Source organism: Octopus sinensis, linkage group LG4 (assembly GCF_006345805.1).
Source record: "Octopus sinensis linkage group LG4, ASM634580v1, whole genome shotgun sequence".
NCBI classification, from domain to species: Eukaryota; Metazoa; Mollusca; class Cephalopoda; order Octopoda; family Octopodidae; genus Octopus; species Octopus sinensis.
This window is the reverse complement of record NC_043000.1, coordinates 61,525,515-61,550,514: the sequence shown is the minus strand read 5'-3', so window position 1 is coordinate 61,550,514 and position 25,000 is coordinate 61,525,515.

The following is a 25,000-nucleotide window of genomic DNA, read 5'->3' as shown; positions in this document are numbered from 1 at the left end:
TTTAACCAGTCTGTCAGCTCAATGTATTTTGCTATGCTATTTCCTTCAACTATATAAATAAATGGAGTTTATCGCAGGTATAATTCAAATACTTTTACTTCCGACACATGTTTCGAAGATTTCACTGATATTATTCCAAAGGAATAAATGGTGTAAAACAATGTAATCTTCTCATCAGGGAAGTGAAGAAATGAAACTCATCAATAAGACATCTTAACAGAAAATAATGGATATGTATAGTGATTTACTGAACGCTATTAAATATTGTTAATTGTTAACAAAGGAAAAATACACTCATCTTTATATATATATATGTGTGTGTGTGTGTTTGTGTGTGTGTATGTGAGAGTGTGTGTGGTGTGTGTGTGTGTGTGTAACTATGTAAATGGTTGTACAGACACACACACACACACATATATATATATATATGTATACATATTTAAATAAGTAACAAGTATGTACGTGTGTCAATACATTCCGACCGTTTCAAGCGGACCCATTTAATTGGTCAATGAAAGCATACCATCAGTTTGAAACAAACGGATCTCTTCAGTGCTGGTGACCATATAGATGTTAAACATAAATTATAAACCAATTTTCACAAATATACAATGTAGTTATTATGCTTTCTTTTATTGATGTAAATTTGTTTAAAATGGTTTATCCTTTATGTTTGGAATCTATATGGTCATCTGCATCTGAAGAGAGCGGTTTCTTTCAAATTGATGTAATATTTCCATTGATGAATTAAACGGAGCCCTTTGAAACGCCCGTGATATATTGACACCTGTACATCCTTGTTAATGATTTACATTCTGTTCACCTAACTTGGAGCTGTGCGGACTATACTGAACTGGCAAGGTGCTTCAATTTAAGTACCTAATTCAACTGAATCTTAATATTATTTCATATATATATATTGGTTGGCATCCTTTTTGTCTCGGGAGACAATGGAGTTGCGCATAAAATAGTCTAGTCCGGCTTTTACATTTTATGTCCTAATACATTTCCTAACATAGAAAAAAATGAAAAATTTAATAATTAACATTACTTGATATATATATACATATATATATATATATATATATATATATATATATATATATATATATATATATATATATATATATATATATAATATATATGCACACGTACACTAGTATATATGTAGAAAGTAAGCATGTTTCGGTATTTGTGAGTTTGATTTACTACTTAGGGATGTGTTCATATTCGCAGGTTCGAAGCTGTGTGCACACATTCTTTCCACGCAGATCAAACCTAATGGTTTATATGAACGTCTTATAGAGGTTTTGGCATGAATATGACACAAATATTCTTTTATATCAGTTAGTATGCTATCTTTACAGCTGTCATTTATTAGATAAGTATATAAAACATCCCTACACGAACTGATTAAAATCTGCTTCATCGGTAGAGAATGCAGTGATGATACACTATGACAACTGCTTATGATGTGGGCTATATTTTCTATATTAATTTCACGTTTACTATATAATTCAATGTAAGAGTTGACATACTATTTGTTGGTCCAAAAAGGTAGTATAATATTTGTTCGCCCAAAATATTAAAGCACTCTGCCATCATTGACGTGTATACTTGCCGATAAGGAGGGTTCATATGACGTTTTGTTACGAGACTGCCGTGCAACTTTCTTGATCTCCGGTCATCAGTCAGAGAAGACTTTCCGAGACCTTTTCCAGCTTGTATGGTATTATCTGCTTCGTGTATAGAGATTTGATCCATGGGTGTACTTTCAATCTTACTGGTTAGTAGATGTTATCAAAAGTATTAAATTTAAGTATATAAACACCTGCTTGAATCGCTGCCAGACGTGTCGGATAAAAGGGATCAATATCACACACACACATATACACACATACATACATATATATGTATATATATATATATATATATATATATATATATATATATATATAGATAGATAGATAGATAGATAGATAGATAGATAGATAGATAGATAGATAGATAGATAGATAGATAGATAAATTTCCTCTATTTACATAATATTGAGGTCTCTTTCTTTCTTTTGTTATCTTACCGTTTTTACCAATATATATATATATATATATATATATATTATATATATATATATATATATTCAATACATGTATTTACATGCATGAATGAATATACTTACTGAATGAATGCATACGCATGCAAATACCTGTTATTAATATTCTTTCCATCGACCTGTGTAGTGGTCGATGAAGGTACTATATATATAATACCTTCATAATCTTATAATAATAATAATAATATAATAATAATAATAATAATAATAATAATAATAATAATAATAAAAAAAAAAAAACATATAATGAAAAGAAGCATAACAAGTAACTGTAGAATATGTGGAGATGGACAAGAAACAATAAATCATATTATCTCTGACTCCCCAGTCCTGGCTAAGAAATATATTGACAGACACGACAGAGTTGGGACCTACATACACTGGAAGCTATGCCAACATTATGGAATAACAACAGAAAAAAGATGGTATAAGTACACACCAGAAAAGGTCACAGAAAATGAGAAAGCAACCATACTCTGGGATATGTCAATATACACAGATAGAGAAATTAAGGCCAACAGGCCAGATATAGTTACCAGAGATCATGAAGAAGAAAATGCTTTCTAATCGATGTATCAATACCAGCAGATGACAACGTGTCTCTAAAAGAAATGGAGAAACTTTCAAAATACAAAAACCTGGAAATAGAGCTAACTCGAATGTGGAATCTAAAAACAGAAACAATCCCTATCATAGTAGGAGCATTAGGTATGATACAAAATATTCAGACAAATACATAACAAAAACACCAGGGCTTACAAACACATATAACATACAGAAAATTGCACTACTAGGCACTGCACACATCCTACGCAAAACATTTTCAATACAGTAACCATCAGAGCACCACAACAAATCACAACACATACCCAAGGCACACAGAGCTGCGCTCAGTAGTGAAGTGAAAGCACGTTATAAAAATAAAACTACTGAATAATAATAATAATAATAATAATAATAATAATAGTAATAATAATAATAATAATAATAAAATAATAATAATAATAATAACAATAATAATAATAATAATCCTTTCTACAATAGGCACAAGGCCTGAGATTTGGGGAAAATGGATAGACGATTCCATTAACCACAGTACTCAGCTGGTACTTACTTTATCGGGCCTCGAAATCATTAATTAAAAGGAAAGGAGAAATTGCAAGTATGTAAAGAGCCGGAACAGAAGCCGCTGAATGTTCATCTATCTATCCCTATCTATCTATCTATCTATCTATCTATCTATCTATCTATCTATCTATCTATCTATCTATCTATCTATCTATCTATCTATCTATCTATCTATCTATCTATCTATCTATCTATCTATCTATCTATCTATCTATCTATCTATCTAAATGTGTGTGTGTGTGTGAATGTTCGTTTGTTTGCATATAAATATGTATATATAAATGTATCAATGTATGTGTGTGGTAGTGGTGATCTATAAAATTGACTACGCCCTTAGAGTCGTTTGTATCATGATGACTACTGTCTGTCCCAAGCGTGTAGACAATAATATAATAATTAAAAACGTATACATGTAAGGCATATATATATATATATATAATATATATATATGTATGTATGTATGTATGTATGTATGTATGTATGTATGTATGTATGTATACATACATACATACATACATACATACATACATGCATACATACATACATACATATATACATATATACACATACATATTGCTAAGTGGAAGAACGTGAAATGAAGGCTTTTGCTCAAGAACACAACGCGGCGCCCATTTCAGGAATCGAAACCACAATCTTACGATTATGTGTACAACACCCTAACCACTAAGCGACGCCCCTCCACATATATACATATGAGATATATGAATTTCAATATATGGGAGTATAGATAGACAAATAAATTGACATGTTATTGTGTGTGTGCGTGTGTGTGTTTGTGTGTGTGCGTGTGTGATGGTGTACGTTATTATATATTTTTGATATGTTGAAGGCGTTGGACACTGGTCATGTTGAAGGCCCTCTATCCAGGTGATCATATTGGCTGCTGTGACTATATTTGGAACGGAAAGATTACACAATCATTCATACACACACACACACATATACTAACAATTATTCATACATGCCCACACACACACAGATACATCTATAGTTATGTTCATTCATAGATAACATGTTCATGTTCACTCAGACGATTTGCTGCAGAAAGTCGAGATATGAAAGACCCCTTGTAGATAATTTGTTTCTAAACGCACAAGCAGAACACGAAAATATCACCGGACCGTAAGATGCCTGTGTTTCTGCATCGTTAGGTTTCATCAGCTAGGAATGCGAAAGTGTCGTTCATGGACGATAAGAGCTGTTACTCTTCTAACAGCAAATATTAAATTTGCTAGTGAGTGAAAAGTTATTCAAACTGTTCTAAGCAGTTTTGAATGAAATATAGTTATGTAATATCATATTTAACATACTAGTTTTAATTCGGAGAGGGAAAGATAAATCGCTGGTTATTTCTAAAATGTTTAGTTTTCACATTTTAAGCTCATCACGCACAATTTTGTTACTCATTCTTCAAGAATATATTTATATAAACCGTATTATATTTTAGTTAATGCTATCAGCAGCACACATTTCTTTGTGATCAACTAAAGCAATTTTTGTTATTTCCTATGATAATAATCTTGAATACTATATGCCTAAAGTTTTAGCTCCTGTGTCCTGTGAGAAATCAAATGCACTCTTGATAAGGAAAAATATTTGTATCTGTCTCATTGATTACTTTCTCACCAGTCATACGCAGCTGTCTTTGTTATGATCTAACATGCATAATGCGGAATAAGTAACAAAAAAATATATCTACCAGTTTCACTGACCTAATCTCCTTATCTGAAATTGCACACTTCGATATATTTTTAAGTAAAAACATATCATATTTGTTCAATTATTGAGAAATGAAATACAACAACAATGAAAAATCAATATTACCAACAACCATAACAATATACTTCCGTTATACTTTTTGTTAGGCATAAAGAAATTTGAATCTCTAAAGTCTAATCACAAACGGTTTTTTTTTATATTTACTTCTTTTGCTTGATATAATTTTTGTTTAAACGAAAAAATAAATTCTTAAATTGGATATCAAATGTTGTGATTTGTTGTTTTGTGGAACACAGGAAAATATTGCCAAGACGTTTATAATCGATCTATACAGATAATAATAATAATAATAATAATAATAATAATAATAATAATAATAATAATAATAATAATAATAATAATAACAACAACAACAACAACAACAACAACAACAACAACAATAATAATAATAATAATAATAATAATAATAATAATAATAATAATATAATAATAATAATGACTACTCTGCCACTACACTGCCAAATAACAAAAACATTCTACTTTTTCTAACTATAACTTCTAATACTCGATCAAAATTATTGATCTTCTGCCGCATTGCACAGATAATTTAGTTTTCGTTTAAATTGAACCTTAGTGAACACTTTTGATGTTTTTGATCAAACTTCTTGCGAGTTTATGGTAGAAGGGGAAAAATGCGGACACGCATATAGACACATACACGTGCATATATACATGTGTGTGTGTTTATGTGCGTTACTGCATCTGCGTACCTATGTGTGCAGTTCAACATTTTTTTTTTGCTATATAAAAATATATGTATACTCTAATCTTATTCATCAATATTTCAAACTACTTACACCTCCCCACCACTATGTTTGACCCTATATATATATCAGTTTCTTTTTTATATCAGATAAATTAGATGCATGATCCAAAAGTAAGCATAGAGTACCATCTGGGAATGCATTAGGTAAAGAAACCAGTATTGTGGAATTGAGAGGAAAGCCTTTACTTATTTTGGATAGATCCATCACTTTAAACGTTGGGCTAACAAAATGTACAAATACCTAATACTAAATAGACTCTTTAATGTTTGATGGATCTAAATATCTTTTAAATATATTCTACTATATTAAACAGAATATTAAGCTATAAATCCCAGGGTAAAATATTTCTAGGGTAAAACAAAAGATGGTTATGCGAAAACCTCCATTTAATATACAGGATCTAAAAGCAATCCAATTATTATAATTCTGTTAATCATTTTTCGAATCCTATACATATATATCTATATCTATATATCACGTGATCACGTGACCGACAAGACTATCAGATGTTGCTACATATCGCTGGTCACAATGCGCTTCGCATTGTTTTAGCCTTCAAATGACGCCACCCCGCTGGCTAAGCGAGCAGGCCAACAGAAGAAAGTGTGAGAGAAAGTCGTAGCGAAAGAGTACAGCAGGGATTGCCACCATCCCCTGCCGGAGCCTCGTGGAGCTATAGGTGTTTTCGCTCAATAAACACTCACAACGCCTCGTCTGGGAATTGAAACCGCGATCCTACGACCGCGAGTCCGCTGCTCTAACCACTGGGCCATTGCGCCTCCATATCTCTCTCTCTCTCTCTCTCTCTCTATATATATATATATATATATATATATATATATATATATATATATATATATATAAATACATTTATACACACTGTCACACAGCGGGAAATAATATACAAATTAAGTTCTAACGATAGACATTTGTTATGTATGCGACACACCGAATGTAATGTCTCATTGTTTATATGTACATGGGTTAACTATCTGTGGAATGGTGTTTCGGAAAATCAACCTGCGAAGATCAATATATCTGATTGTTATTAACTATTCGTACTCTGTCATGATCACTTTTATACCACCGCCTGCAAAAACAATCGATTCTCTAGATGGTGCAGTGTACTTAGTTGTCTTGACACGGGATTTACGAGTGAAGCAACAAGTGAGGCTGATGGTTATTTTTAAGTTTTGGTTCCAGTGTTATCTGCTCTGAACTAGACTTTCTCATGGCTTGAACCAGTACTTCTTTTCAACATATAGAATGTCTATCTGAAAATGGCGACTCATGAACATTTTAATGTAAAACAAAAACTTATAGATGTGAGCGGAAGCTTATCCAACATTAATTTCAAACACTCAGATACACATGTAATTTCAAATTTTTGAACCAAACCACTTAACATTCAAACTATTTGTTACCACCTCTCATGAAAGATGTTCTCTTATTCAGACAGGCATATATATTTGTAACCGGTGAGTGTGGAATTATATAGACGCATATGGGCCAGCTAATCACGCAGTTGATTGCCAAAATTTAATAGCACTCAATTTCTCCCTGCCAGCAGCATAATTTAGTAGAAAATGACACAATGCCACTAAAATATTAATTCTATCTGGCAGAGTAAAAAGTAAGAAATGTTTTGAAACATGAAATTCATCACAATATATTACAACAATGCAGAAATGTTATTCATCTAAGTAAGTATCATTACAACCAACACATTTTTGCCAACGAGTTACAAGTTTGTTTATTCCAGTAACATAAAATTCTGGAGTTCTGAAGCTGATGAACTCTTTGAATGGACTTTCATCATCGATTTGATTTTTTTAACTGCATCTCTCGCAGGAAACCGTCAAGGTGCTTGGAAAAGTGATAGTCGATAGGAGAAAGGTCTGGGGAACGATCTGTGTGGGGAAGAACTTCGTAGCCAAGTTCCCTCAAATTCTGGAGCGTCTTCCCTCCACCACTACTCTTAGTTTTACTTCCTCCGGTAGAATCACCTCCTTCCTTGTTTTGTGCAAGTCTTGCAAAGTTACCTGGATCCCCAGCTCGAGGCCGTAACCCCAGCAGTTTACCTCTTTCTTTCTCGTTACTTTTAAAAATTTCGCCTCCTCTTCCATGTTGTACCAGCCACGCCTCCTCAATCTCAGGGAATACTCTGCCTATTCTTACCCTGGCCATTTGTCTGCCACAGTAAGTAGGTAGAAGTACCCACTCTGGAGTTCTTAGCGCCACAGTGGAGGGATTTATCGCTTCTTGCTCGCTAGCGAACCTAACCTCCACTGTGCCGTATTTTTTCTTCTGGTATAGAATGTGAGGTTTTTTTTACCTCCTTCAAACACTCTTCTATGACTTCCACATTAGCTATTTCAATTCTTTTCGTTGCCGTGGACAGCGTTCAATATACTACTGTCCTCTTAGTTACGCTCGCTGTCAATTCTTGTGGCGGGGTCAAACTTAAACTGGTTCCCTCCTTTTCAATCAGTCTGTTAAATTCCCTTAGCTTCTTTTTCTCCATCTTCACCTATCGAACCTATAGTATATCTGCAATATACAATATTCCTGTTCCTCTTCACTCTCTCTTTTTACGTCACCAATCTAGTTACTCTCCTTAAAATCATTTTAAATTTCTAGAGTTCCCTTACTACCTGGCTTTCCAGTTGCTGCAGCATAGCTGCCGGCTGGGACTGGTTCGCTTTCCATCCTTCCTTTTTTTACTACTTCACCCATAGATGGGGAAGAAAATAATTATATAAACACAGCAAAAAAAAACAGCAACTAACAATTCAAAAATTCAACAGTGAGGTTAAACAATAGGTTCACCTTTGCGGGAGACCTTCAACAATTAATGACGATGGGACTTACGTCTAACAGGGATCAAACAATGATTAACTCGTCAGATGATTGTAACAAGGGTAAAAAAATATCACTGTTAAATTTTTGATGCATTTGGGCAAGTCTATGTCTGTATTATCAGACAATTTCAAAACAATGTTTAGAAAATATTCAAAACTCTCCAAAAATCCGGTACAATTTCTTCATGGTTCAAAATGTTGCTTACATTTTACTCAACCTGATATATCCGAAAAGTATATTATATGAGTAGAAATAGAGTCCATAGGCACTCCTCTATTTGGTCCTATCTGAAACAATTGCCATGAAACTTTTCTGTTAGATTCCCAAACGATATTTTCCAGCCATCTCGTTTTTTGTTCATTTCTAGATCTACTACTGAATGGCTTGACCTGAAGAATCTGCCTTGCAATTCTTTCCCCCGACATTTTAGATATCTGTTCGTTATACCAGAGGTGCTCCTCTTAATGCAGAAAGGTAGAGGCTCCAGATGGTAAGACTATGTGATCTCCGATAGTCACACCCTGTCCAGTAACGTTATCCCAAAGACCCTCTGGAATAACTCCATTTCGGTCGCTTATATTTATAATCGTACTCTTTCTGTCATTACCCAACATTCATGGTCATATCTGTTGCTGTACAATTATATTTAATACGCTTCGGAGAAAAAAAACATATATTGCTTAAGAAACTTTCTCTCCAGAGGCAGTTACCGCAGAGAAGGTCTATTCACGTTAGACTGCTCACATAAGTGTTTGATATAATTGCACTGAAATATATTTTAAGAGAGAACATGTCACATCTGCGATATGCAAGACAGATGATGTCTCTTAAAATAAGTTATTGTGGAATCAGTTGCATATATTAATTGGTTTCAGCGATACATCAATCTTAGCTTAGTTCATATTACATTCATTTGAATTGTACTTTAAACATATACATAATCATATATATGTGAATATATATATAGAGAGAGAGAGAGATAGATAGATAGATAGATAGATAGATAGATAGATAGATAGATAGATAGATAGATAGATAGATAGATAGATAGATAGATAGATAGATAGATAGATAGATAGATAGATAGCTTCTTATGTACATTATGTCCTGCCTCTTCATAATATACTGACATAATCACATTTTTATGTATTTTTCGTCATTAGTCTTCGTATCATTTGTTAGTGTGATATTTTCATCACTTTCTCGAATTGAATTGCATCATTTCCTCAAATTAATTAAGCTCAAATTAATTAAGCTCTCTCCCTTTGAACCATCGATACTGCGATAACCTGCTAATAATACTACTTCTGGTTTATTTTAAATTTATTTCACGTGCTTTATGGCTTTTCCTTCCTTGTCTTCGCTGTTGAATTTCTTCTCATTCAGTCATAAATACTTGCGTATTTTACGTACATTAACAATATTCTGCTTTCTTGAACTGCGACCTACTCTCACTATTTCCCTCTCTCCGCTTCTCTGTTTATTTTCTATCCTCTCCACTCAATTCATTTTGCCTCTGTGCTTCTTTTTCTCTTTCTTTTACACGCTATTTGCCCCCACTCTCCTAATCTACTTTGCTCTCTCCTTCTCACCATCTTGTTAATTCTCCTCTTTTTCATATCTCTCCCCAGAATGCATTTCTTTTCGTGTGTGTATGTGTGTTTATGAGGTGGAGAGGTCTCCATAAAGTAGAAATTTTTCTGTTGTATCAAGAAACAATATATGGATATTCAGTATATACTTAACTGTGAAAAGTAGTGAGTTTCAAAAAATATTTTTTCTGCAATTGCGAACGTGGCATGCGCACGAACAGTATGGGCGTTTTAATGTGTGTGAGTGGTGGAGTGTCGATTCAACTCCAACCCTTTGAAGTAATTGCCAATCAGAAACCTTGTTGTGACTACAGTATAGCGTACTGCTTTGAACTCTATTTTTATTGTTTTCCGAATCTAACTCATGAAGATTGTTCGCAAGTCGGCACATGTAAACAGGTGCTCATTTTAGTGATCAAGCGTATTACACATATATATTTTATCTCCCACGTTTGAAGTTATTTCAAGGCTCATACGAATAAACACACACACACCACACACACACACACGCACACACACAAACACATTTTATAATCAACAAACAAAAGTCTATTAAAAAGACATGATATAGTATACATTCGCTTATTAAGCCAGCTAAAGAACTCTAAGTTTTCCTAGTCAAATATAGCTATAGGTAAAATATGAATTATGATACCAGTAAAACTCAAATAAGGAATATAAAACCACAGTTGTCAAGACATCATAAACGAACACTATATTTTGAATTTCTACCATTTTGGGGCTTCCTGGTATCTGAGCTAGGTGGGAATCAGCCCCTTTTGCTATCATTCCTAGGGCCTCTATGACAACAGGTATTGTTTTAGTCTTGAGGTTCCACATTTTAACAATTTTTATTTCAAGATCTTTATACTTGCTAAGTTTTTGGTAGGTCTTAACTGATAGATTTATGTCGATTGGGACAGTTATATCAATGAAGAGGCATGATTCTTGTCTGGAGTCTGGCCTATTTGCATCTATATTTCTGTCAGTTTGAATGGGGGAGTTCCAGAGGAGTGAGATGTGATCATTTTCAAGAACTGGAGGTGGTTTGTGTTCCCACCAGTTTTTATCATGGGGTAGGTTCGGGTTTTTGCAAATTACCCAGTGAATATACTGTGCTGCTTTATCATGCCTGTTGAGATATTCCGTAGGCGCAAGAAGACTTCACATAGAGACATGATCAATGGATTCATTTTGTTGTTTACATACACGACATGTTGGGCTATTGCCGTTCTTTAATATGTTGGCCTGGTAGTTCCTTGTAAGTAGGCATTGATCTTGGGCTGCTATGATAAACACGTCATTTTCTGATTTTAAGCCAGCAGACACTAGCCATTGATGGGTAAGGGTTTTGTCAGCATCGGCTCTCTTTGGGTATTTACCATTGCCATTAATCAGGAAGAATATCTAAGGCAGCTGTTTTAGCACGGGTTTTCATAGCTTTTCCTGTGTTTGTTTCAATTCTGGAATTTGTTGCATTCGGAATTCACTTAGATATTATTTTGCTTGTTTTGTTACTGAGTATGATGCTTCCTTGTTTTCATCCTTTGAGACAACTTTTAACTTCCAGTCATCAGCGTATTATTATTATCATCATCATTATTATTATATTATTATTATTATTATTATTATTATTATTATTATTATTATTATTATTATTATTATTATTATTATTATTATTACCTTTGCACAGTTTCTAACGCTGGACATATATTACAGTGTAAGCGGTTCACTACCAGTGAACGAAGGTAACACCTCTTATTTTTCGAGCACCATCCGGAGTATTCGAGCGGTTCCAAGCCGTGCTGTTTTCTGCAAGTTTTCCACCCTTATTGCAGCCCCTATTTGTTCCACGTACTTCTCGAGATTTTTGCTCACTGTTCCCAGGGCTCCGACAATTATTGGTACTACTGCTACCTTTTTCATCGACCATAACTGCTTAACTTCCCAAGCTAACCTGTCATATCTCTCGACTTTTCTTTCTTCCTTATCGCATACCTTGTTGTCAGCTGGGCATGCTATATCTCTGATCCAGCATAGTTTGTTTTATTTCTCAATTAAGATTGTGAACCCTGCTGTACTCGTTCACCACAACTTTCTCTCACACTTTCTTCCTGTTTCTGTTGTACCTGTATTTCAAAAGGCCAGCCTTGTCACACTCTGTGTCACCTTGAATCTCCCCGAGAACTACGTTAAGGGTACAGGTGTCTGTGAAATGCTCGGCTACTTGCACGTTAATAAATGAGCTGTGGCGTCACTGGTGCCAAGCTGTATCGCCCTTTGCATTTCCCTTGGATACCATCGGTGGCAAGGAGAGGGGAGGCTGGTATGCATGGGCGACTGCTGGTTTTCCATAAACAACCTTGCCCACGCTTTCGGAGGGTAACTTTCTAGGTGCATCGACATCAAGCTTCACCTGGCACTTATTTCATCAACCCCGAAAGGTTGAAACGTGGAATTAACATTGAAGGTATTTCAACTCAGAACCTAAAGACCGATGAAATACCACTAATGTTTTGTATGGCGCGCTAACACTTCTCCAAGCTCGCCGCATTAATATATCTCAAATAATTAATAACTTAGCGACACCAAATCCAAATAACATCAGTATATCCAAATAACTCTATAACACTCAGAAATATAGGAGAGGGTGTGCAAATGAATGAGTGTCTGTATTCGTTTAGTATGTATGTGTGTTAGTATTTGTGTATGTGTGTATGTATATGTGCGCACACATGGTTTCATAGTTTCGTAAATAAAAGAAAGTTAACTTCATTTCAGACCCCATGGTGTCTACATAAACAAATATTCACCTATATAATTCACACACATACACACACGTGCGCTGTAGTGGGTTATACAAAGGCGAAGCATGCCGCTCCCTCAAAATAAGGGCAGACGAACATCGCAAAGCTGTGACACGAGGAGATATTGATAAATCGGATATAGCTGATCATGTATCGAAAAATGGAGACCACCTTCCCCTGTTAGATGAAATTAAAATATTAGACAAAGAACACCACTGGAAAATACGAAAACTAAAAGAGGCAGCACATATGCTAGAACACAACAACCCCCTAAGCAGACCGAGTGCAGATATAAACAGCATATGGGAACCAGTATTAAGGAAGGATAGGAAAATATTAGATTTATAAGCCCTAAAATTCACTCTATAATTGCCTACGGGCATATGGCATAGTGGTTAAGAGCGCGAGCTACTAACCCCAATATCGAAAAAACCCAGGTTCGAAATTTCCCCTAAATATACATACAAATTCATATATATATATAGGCTGTAGAAACCTATATAGGCTGTAGAAGCCTATATATATATATAGGCTGTAGAAACATATATATATATATACTAATACATACACCAACCCCATACATACGCACGTCCAGACCTATCCTACGCACTAATACTCTCTCATACACACACACACACACACACACACACACACACCCTTATACATACTAATACATACACCAACCCTATACATACACACGTCCAGACCTGTCCTACGCACTAATAGCTGGTCATTCAACCCTATTATCAACCCTATTATCTCCCCTTATTTCGCTCTCGCGTCTCATGTTTGATCTTTGACCTCTGGCCGAAATCAGATCGCCATGTTGATTCGTTAGTTACTGCACGCATTTTTTTCCTCTCCTTCTTTCTGTGTTTTTTTTCTCTCTGTGTATCTTTCTGTTGAAGAGCGTAGGCTCGAAACGTTAAAGACTTGTTTTATTTATATTTCCTGAGCGCCATACTAATACAATTGTTTGTTTGTTTTCCACCTGCCTTCGTCTTTTGTCTATTTTCATAAAGCTTCCCGTTACATACATATATATATATATATATATATACACACACATATGTATATTTATATATATATATATATATATATATATATATATATATATATTATATATATATATACACACACATATGTATACGCACATGCTCATGTAGAAGCCTATATATATATATATAGGCTGTAGAAACATATATATATATATATATACACATACATATATATATATATATATATACACACACATATGTATATATATATATATATATATATTATATATATATATATATATATTATATATATATATATACACACACATATGTATACGCACATGCTCATGTGCGTGTATGCGAATTTAAACTGTGAGAAACCATCCAATATCTTTTATCTGAAGTATATTTTCAACACTTAGTAATAACATATACAAAGTATCTATTTATGAGACTAAAAATCTGACAAGGAACAGGAAAAAGTTCCAGCATTCACATATAAATATTCACAACTATACATACATAATTAAATAAATACATGCTTACGAATATACAAACAAATGCATGCACATATACATGCAAACAAATGCATACATATCAACCCACCCATTCCTATATATTTAGTCATGCATATCTATCCTACATTCCTATTACACATACATACATATAAACACATATATCTCACCTTGAAGGTCATTTCCTTGCGATTCAGGAACAAACACCCCCTCCCACACTCACACACACTCACACAGAGAAAAAATAGTAAAGCCTACACACATCCAAAATCTAATCACCAACTCTGAAAGAAGGTTTTTTTCGATACAACTTTCCTATAATGGGGTAACCATAGCAATCTGGACTACTGTAAAAAAAGAAAACGAAATACCATACAGGAAAGCACATATTTGATTTAATGGGTGTAATGCTGGTGGAAGCTAGGAATTAACATAGCAAGTGAATTAGAACAGTCCTGATCCGATAGTGAGGTTTAAGATAGTAAAATAAAATCACTATCTGTTTAACTGTGGAGAAATCAGCAATTCATTTGTAAAAAAAATTGGTACGAAAAAGAAAGAAAACGCATATGGAGCATTGATGAGGGCTCTATATATCCAATACGTCAAATATAATTTTAGCTCTATGTCTGTGTGTTTAAGAAGCTAGCTTTGCAATGACGTGGTTTCGGGTTAGTCCCATTATGTTGGACATGTGCCGTCTGCTAAAACCCCGGAATGATCAGTTCCTTCGTGAAGGAATTTTGTGAACAAAAACTGCGGAATCTAGTCGTGTGTGTGTGTGTGTATGTGTCTGTTGCATCAATTAGTAAATGAGCATCAATTAGTAAATGGCATCCAAATCCCTTTCCAACCACACTCTACGAACTTAATACAGGTAATAATATACAGGAAAATATTGTCTTGTATAGAGAATGTTATGGTCACCGATACAATACATTTAATCATAGGCCTCCTTACAAGATAGATAGAACAACAAAAGAAACAGGTTGATGTGTTTAAAAGACCGCCGTTGATGGTTCTAACCTGAATTCCACACTACAACATTCATACATACATACATACATACATACATACATACATACATACATACATACATACATGGAATGGTACATTAGCAGTTGCGATCCCTTGCATAGTAAAATAATGGATGTTCATGACAGGCAAACTTTAATCCTGCTAAGCCATGACTGGCCAGGTTTTTAACAACTCGAAAAACAACAGTTATATACAATTCCAGTCAATGAGGATTTCTTTACGTCAGTGATGCTCGACCAAATCTTTGTCTGTTAACTCCTTGCATATTATGCAACAAATGCAGTCAACAATCGCTTTATATAAAAGTGGTTAAGTACCAGGCTTTAAAGGAGTGGTGCTGTCATTTATTCGGGTACACTTTCCAAGGCAGTATTTCATGCTACTTCATCTTAGCATGGTTGCAATCTAATGCGTGAAATTATTATTACATGTGTGTCTATACAAGTGTATAGATAGATAGATAGATAGATAGATAGATAGATAGATAGATAGATAGATAGATAGATAGATAGATAGATAGATAGATAGATAGATAGATAGATAGATATATGGTAGATAGATAGATAGAGTGGTAGATAGATAGATAGATAGATAGATAGATAGATAGATAGATAGATAGATAGATAGATAGATAGATAGATAGATAGATAGATAGATAGATAGATAGATAGATATGCCGCAGTCGTGTCATTTATATATCTTCAGCAAATACAGTAGTACGAAAGATCCACTCAAAATATAATACTGCTCTTTTGTAATAAAAAACGAACAAGAAAAAACAGAACCACTGCTTTTGAGAATTTCTGAAGTAACTGACATCTAAACACAGACACTTACATGCTGACAGTATAGAGTCATGCTATGCTCTTTCAGATCACCCTTAGATGAAAAGCAGTCTTTTTTTTTCTTTCTTTTTTTTTTAAAAAGAAATTATAGTTTACATGCAACAGACGGTCGCCGAAACGTTTCAGAACATTAAGTTTTTTTTTTTCTGTTCACACTGGGGATTTTCTCTTACAATTTTATCGTGAGGTACAGAAATGTTTCGTGAACTTTTTTTTATTCTATGGAATAAGAAAGCTCAGTGTTGCACTTAGTTTGTGGTGTACAATAAAATATAACATAAATAATAACCGATTATGAATATTCATAAACATCTTTTTTCTTTTTTTTTTTACTTTTACAGATCTATCATTGCTGCTTTTGCTTTGCTTCAAACGTAGCACAGTAAAAGGTTTCTTCTATTTTTCTTCCTATGCTAAAACGTCTCTTTCACATTTGTATCATGAATATGCTGCGCGTTTATTGATTTTTTTTTATTACCTTAACTCTTATACTACCATTGCATTTCAGAGTTTTTATTATTTTTGTTTTTATTTCTTTTATTTTATTTTCTCATAGAGTAAATTTTAAACGAAATGTTGAATGATTTTTCTTATCGCTTGACATTAAGAGATTCATACTAAAATATTTTCTGAAAATTTACATACTTTCCTCATTATTGTACGCTTCTGAGGAAATGGCGTCTCACAAGAAATGCTAAACTCAATGGCTAAATAGCTTAAAAGTTGGTTATTTGAAAATGCAAAACAATTTCCGCTAACAATTTTTTACATATCAGTTTTAAATCCGTATATATACAATTTATGAACATAATTAATTTCTTCGTAAAACTTTAAATAGAAATAAAAAGAATTGTATGTTGTATTTTAATCCTCCCTATAATAGTAATAACATTCTTGGACTTCATAGTTGTTCAGAGAAACTGCTGCACAAAACCTGTTTAAAAGGTTTCGATTACATTAAACTAAACTACACCTAATGTCTGATGAAGCACCATTCCAACATGTTCCAATAATTTCATTTCACAAATGTACACCATCATTACAATCCTACAATTAAACAAGTTATCTAATGAAAGAAGCAAGATTAATACAAGTTTCATGTCTTCAACTTTTCAAAACTCAATTATTTAACGTAAAGGATTTCATGTACATTTAAACTGAAAGCGCTGTTTCTCATTTGTATTAATTGTCTTGAGTGTAAAATCGATTTATAGGCTAATCAACTTAGTTAATAGATAACGACTGATCAAATTTGCATCAAATGTATCTATCTCTTGTAATTCGGCACCTCAGAGTCCAACAAAACATAACCTAAATTCTTATCATCACAGAAGTTTCTTTTTCAGATATAATATAATATAACGACAACAATATCACAATGTGTCTTTACTATTTGTTTTGGAGTAGTAAACCATAACGAATTGGATGTCGTGTTGAGCTATTGTAATTGCATTTAATGTAGTCAAAAGAATAAGGGATGTTACCAAGATGTCATTTTTGATATGGTTTTACAGGTAGAATTCAGCACGCTATATATACTAATTAAATATGATTGTAGGCAAGAATATATTTAGCGTTAATTATTTGTGTCTTAAGACATTTTCATTATGATACATATTCCATCGAAATTTTACAATATTTAGTCTCTCTCACACACACACACACACACACATATATATATATATAATATATATATATATATACATACATACATACATACATACATACATACATACATATATATATATGTATATATATATATATATATAATATATATATATATATATATATATATATACAAAGTAGTAAATATATATATATATATATATGTATATATATAAATATAGGCGTAATCGCAGCTGTATAATAAAAAGTTTGCTTCTTAACCATATGGTTCAAGTCCAGTGCCACTACACGGGCAAGTCACTTCAACTATAGTCTCTGGTTGAGCCTATAAATAGATTTGGCCGAAAGAAACTGAATGAGGCCCCTTCGTATATGTCATATGAGTTTGTGCGTGTGCGCGCGCGCGCTGTGTGTGTGTTTGCTTGTCTGTGTTTTTCCTCCAACACCTCACGTTTGCACACACGTTATATAGTAGTTCAGAAGAATAGACACTTAAATTAAGTACCAAGCTCTAAAAAATAAGTACCTGGGTCAATTTCTTTGGCTAAAATTATTCAAAGCGCTACCCCAGCAAAGCCACAGTCTAAAATTCAAATATATATATATATATATACTAGCAGTATCGCCCGGCGTTGCTCGGGTTTGTTTCCACACTTTAGAATCGGAATTTTGGAAAAGAAAAACATTTGCATTATGTAGCCTGTTATTCTCTTTAAGTGAACATTTTTCTGGTTGAAATACACGGAAAAATGGCGACACAGCAGTAAAAAAATCGTAATAAATAGGGATTTTCATAGAAAAGATGCACCTTTTTGATGTAAGTAATTTTTGGTGTTAACATGGTCCGATTTGAATTTTACCTTCTACGGAAGGAAGAGCAAGCCTTCTTCTAACATACTCTCAATTTCGGTCAACTTGCGCCGCAGGGTCTCGGAGGAGATAGTGTTTGTTGAAGGCTACCAAATCTGCCATACACAGACAACTTCAGCTTTATGTATGTATGTATATATATATACATATATATATAATATATATATATATATATATATATATATATATATTCAGGGGTTCCAAAAGCCACTGATAGGTTTCAATTTTTAATAACTTCCTTAACTTTACAAATAAATGCATGAAATTTTGGTGCACTATAGGACGTATTAGAGATAAATTCGTACAAGTCAAATGTTGCAACACCACCTCATTACATCACATCTCCGGTTTGTTGACATAAACCCTCTCTTTCGGGTATTTCCACAAGAAAACATCCAGGCTAGTTAAGTCTGGGAAATGTGAAGTACAGTTGACATTACCGTAACGGGAGATTATTCTCTCTCCAAAGCACTGCCGTAGCAACTGCATTGTCTCTCTTGCGGTATGAGCAGTTGCCCCACCTTGCTGGGACCATGTGGGATGTCTACTTTGAATGGCTGAGCACGAAAAGGTCTCCATCATGGATACCTGAAAGAGATGGTTTACGTCAACAAATCGGAGACCCTAGTGCAACTGAAGTAGAACATCAATTCAGAAATCAACGAAGTGGGGTCTGAGGGTCTTGTGGTGCAAGTTTTGGGAAGAGCACGGAGGTGCGACACCGAAAATGGCTGCCATTTAATCAAAGTCATTTTTCGTATGTGATGTAGTGGTGTTGCAAATTTGACCTATGCATATTAATTTCCATTATGTCCTTTATATTATATCAAAGTTTCATGGATTTATTTGTAAAGTTAAGGAAGTTATAAAAAATTGAACCCCATCAGTGTCTTATGGGTCATCCTGTGTATATATGGTTGTGTGTGTGCGTATACATATATACATACATATACATATATATATATATATATATATATATATAATATATATATAATATATATATATATAATATATATACATACATATATATATATATATATAATATATATATACATACATACATATATATATATATATATATATACTGCTCCATCACGTGTGTATGTATGTGCGTGTACGCGCGTGTGTGTGTGTGACTTCCATAATGCTATGTAGATAGATAGATAGATAGATAGATAGATAGATAGATAGATAGATAGATAGATAGATAGATAGATAGATAGAAAGATAGATAGATAGATAGATAGATAGTGCAGAAGCCAAATGCCACCAAATATCAACAGTACTGACAGACTATTATTATTTTGCCATAGCAAGCCACCAACCCGGCAGAATTGTTATCACGCCGACAAACTACTTAGAAGCATTTTACCTGTCTTTCTCTTCTGCATTCAATTTCCAACCAGGTCGACTTCGCGTGTCTTCCTTTCAATGACGGTGAGATAAGTACCCGTCGTGCACTCGGATTGATATAATCGACTATACCTTCCCATAAATTATCAGGCCGTGTGTCTATAGAAGAAAGGATAATTATATTGTAATTATATTGCAAAGTATTTTATCATACATCTCAAGTCTAGTCTGTTAGACTATAATTTTGTAATAGTAAATACTCGAGAAGAGTAGTGTATGAACAAACACCACACCCACATTACAGGAAACTCATAGCTAATAAACTATTGATAGAAAAGTTAGTGAAGATGTCGGAACCTGCCAAAATTAACATACTTATGCCAGATCTTATACGAAGAACCAGCTATGTATCAAAACAGTATGAAATACATAACTATAGCGTCATATTCAACATTTTATCTTCTGTATACAACTATTCAATTACACAAAAGAATGGAATCAGTGTTTGAAAATGATGCCAAAAATAATAAGGAATGGTGCAGAAGGAATATAACCTCTGTACCGTCATAACTGTCGGAATAGGGCAGCCAAAGCTAAAAATAAAGGAGCTAAGAGTAGTAGGACATAGTAAGATAAAAACATTCGATAAAGCGATGTTCGTAGGATTCATCCAATCTTATCTATTTTGCACAAGGAAAATAAACCAATCTCAATAACAGAATTGTTTAAGGCGGCGCGCTAGCAGAATCGTTAGTACACTGCTGGAAATGATTAGCGGCATTTCGTCCGCTTGCACGTTCTGAGTTCAAATTTCGTCGGGGTCGACTCTGTCTTTCATCCATTCGAGGTCAATAAATACAAGTGCCAGTTGAACTCTGGCGTCGATGTAATCGACTTATGCCTTCACTCAAAATTGCTGGCCTAGTGCAAAACATTTAAATCAGTATTAGAATTCGTTTGTATTAAGTCAACAGGATGAAGTCTCATTAGCTACAATATTTTTAATTACAGGCTCCCAGCAAGTGCGGTTGACGTTCGGCTTGATTATTTGTAGAGCAATTTTTGCAGGAAAATATTGGAAAAAAAATTCCGTTATGACCCTACACATTTATCGATGCATTTATCGATGAGTGTTCAAGATGTAGGTTTGAGAGGATATACTGTTAACTGGTCAACAAGAGCAGAAGCTGTTATATTGGCGATAGGATACACAAAAACAGATCTAGTTGAAGTGTTATTGAATAAACCATTGACAATTACTCGAATGGGATTTGTTTAGAATCAGTCTAGCATATACATCGTGCATTTGTAGGACTGTCCCACACATACAAGTAGTTACGCCAGTAGTTTAGACGACCATCAATTATTCAAGTATAGATTAAAACCGAGTAGTTTATCTGATCTAATATTAATAATTGTTATCGTATTTTTGGGAACATACGGAAATTAGTGGAATAGTTAAATAGCGTATTAGAGTATAGACATACAAATACACTCACTCACACACACACACAAACACACACACACACTCACACACACACACAAGTATTTATGAAAAGCAAGAAGATGAAATGAACAGGCTTTAATCACAAAACACAATTGCTTCTATGCATTGGTAACAGCTATTTGTTGCAGAGTTTTCCATATCATATAATCATGTAAATAAATATGATCCAGCCGTAGGTGTGTACTCGCACTTCACCAGGTCAGTGACTTTGAGAGTATATATATGAATATATATATATATATATATATATAGCGGTAGCAACAGGTCCAGCGCCACCGCTATCAATAACAGCAATAACAGCGACAGTGGTCGTAGCAGAAACACCAGCAAAACCACAGCTAATGATATGATACCACTATCAGAAATTGCAACTCTCTCACCAATGAAGCAACTCCCACCAATGGCATCTCTCCTACCAATGACAACTCTCCCACTAGTGCCTTCACCATAATCAGCAGTGGCGATACAATACCGACGCCACCACTACCTCCAGCGACGCCAACACCAGCAAATACAGCACCGAAAATACACGCCTGCAGAGATACATTAGATGTTCCGCAAACTCTTACAAACAACGTCTCTCCACCCACAGGTCCTCCTGCAGAGTTCAGGAAAGGAGATACGCAGCATTCACTGGCCATCCACGTTTGGCAACTAAGAGACGATGGGATTCCATACTCGATCTCACGAAAAATCATCGTGAACTCAGGCCTCCACATGAACCGGACGAAGCGTTGCAAGTTATGCATAGCTGAACAAGCAAGACTCACTCGAACCAGAGAACATAATTAACTCCACAACGGATATTTTCGAGACATGTTTACATTTCAGGAGGTTCCTGTTAGCTTTTTGGAGCCCGTAAGGTGGTGGCACAGCCGGAAGTCGATAGCCGATAGCCGATAGCAAAGGCAGATAATCCCTAATTGTTACTCTTGTGTATTTTGGTATTTTCCCCCTCCATATTTTTAAGAGGTCAACAAGTTCTTGAGATCTGACAACACGTCATAAAGCTAAAGCCTTTATGTACCGGAAACCTATGGTAATCCCATAAACCGACCTTCCGCATTTGTAATATATATATATATATATATATATATATATATATATATATAGATAGATAGATAGATAGATAGATAGATAGATAGATAGATAGATAGATAGATAGATAGATAGATAGATAGATAGATAGTTAGATTGGGTCGGTCGGGGCCTCCCTTCGGTCACGACACTGACCATGGGATTTCACCTAGAAAGTTACCCTCCTAGTCACAAGTCTGGGCAAAGTGGTTTATGGAAGACCAGCAGTCGCCCATGCATACCGGCCTTCCCTCTCCACGCCACCAGTGTTATCCAAGGGAAAGGCAGCAGCCGATACAGCTTGGCGCCCGTGACGTCGCAACTCATTTCTACACCTGAGTTAACTGGAGCAACGTGAAATAAAGTGTCTTGCTCAAGAACACGCAGCCCGGTCCGGGATTCGAGCTCACAACCTCACCATCGTAAGCTCCACGCTCTAACCACTGAGCCATGCGCCTTCGTTATAGATATATATATACATATATAAATGTGTATATGTATATATACATACATTCACATATATATATGAATATGTATATATATATATATTATATATATATATATATAATATATATATATATACAATATATATGATATGTATATATATATATATATATATATGTGTGTGTGTGTGTGTATATATGTATATATATATATATATTATTATATATATATATATATATATACATATAACATATATATATATATATAATATATATATATATATATATATATATACATATATATGTATATATGCACATATACATATATATATATATTATATATATTATATATATATATTATATATACATATGTGTGTGCGCGAGGGCAACAAACAAAACGTCGCATAGCACGTAAACTGTCTGAAAAGTCATGAATCAAAATCAGAAGACCAAGGTAGCGTGGAAATATAGATGAGCACCATTGCATCTTTACTGACCAATTATGAAAACGAATTATGAAAATACCATATAACTAATTTCATGACTAATTTCCTAATCGCATATTTCGATTAGCTCTCCTTTTCGATGCTTAATCAAAGGCATTCGTTTTAAAAGTTAATGAGTGAAATATTGTCCAAAACTCATCACATGAAATTTGTATTTGATGTATATTGTTGCATGTATGAGTTGGTGATATTGTTGTTGTTGGCGTCGACGTCGTCCCAATTTAGATCTAATTGAGCAGAACTATTAGCGAAGTCGTTCTAGATTTGATCATCGCATCTGTCTCCGCTACTCTTGACAACATAATGCAATATAGCATATGTCCACTTTTTGGACGCAGGCGATGATATGATTGGGTATCTGGATGCTGCGGGTTGCAGCTTGTTTAATGTGCGATGTTGCACTGTGAGAAGTTGAAACAATTGTTGCAGCCAGAATTCACCTAATGTTCATGTTTTCTTATTACAAAATATTATCACTATCACTGCTAATAATATCAGTCGGAACTATAGTTAAAAGAACAGTTAAATTAGTATAATCATGCATCGTGTTGTAAGTCCTTACACACTAATTAGAAAAACTTATGCGTTGGGAAAGAGGCAGTTTTACCTCAATTGTAAATAACTGCTTTAATCATTTCTGCAAGCACGGGAGACAACTCAGCGGTGACAATGATCCTTCGGAAGCGTAGATTCCATAAGACCCGCTCAAGTAGTAATTTACTATTTCTTTAATTAGTGTTGATAATTTATTCAAGGGTATTTTTCGCATGGAAAACAACTAAGTAGAAAAATCTAATTATAATTAAAGATGCGATAAAGGGAAAATGACATTGACTCATTTTGTCGAAACGTAATTCTGTGTTAGAGCCACTACATGGCCTATATATTACTGTCTTCTACAAGAGCCAAAGATCAACAACGGAAAGTTTGTGAAGCCCATCGTATAAATACATGTACGCATGAATACATACATACATACATACATACATACGCACGCATATATACAGGTATGTTTGTGTGTACGCGCGTGTTTTGGTTTTATTATGCCACCTCAGTGAATCTTAAATTTCACCAAGAAATAATGCGAGATTCAATAAGGAAATGCATAAAAGTTTAAGCGAGTTGCATACATAAAAGCGTGCCAGTCAACTAA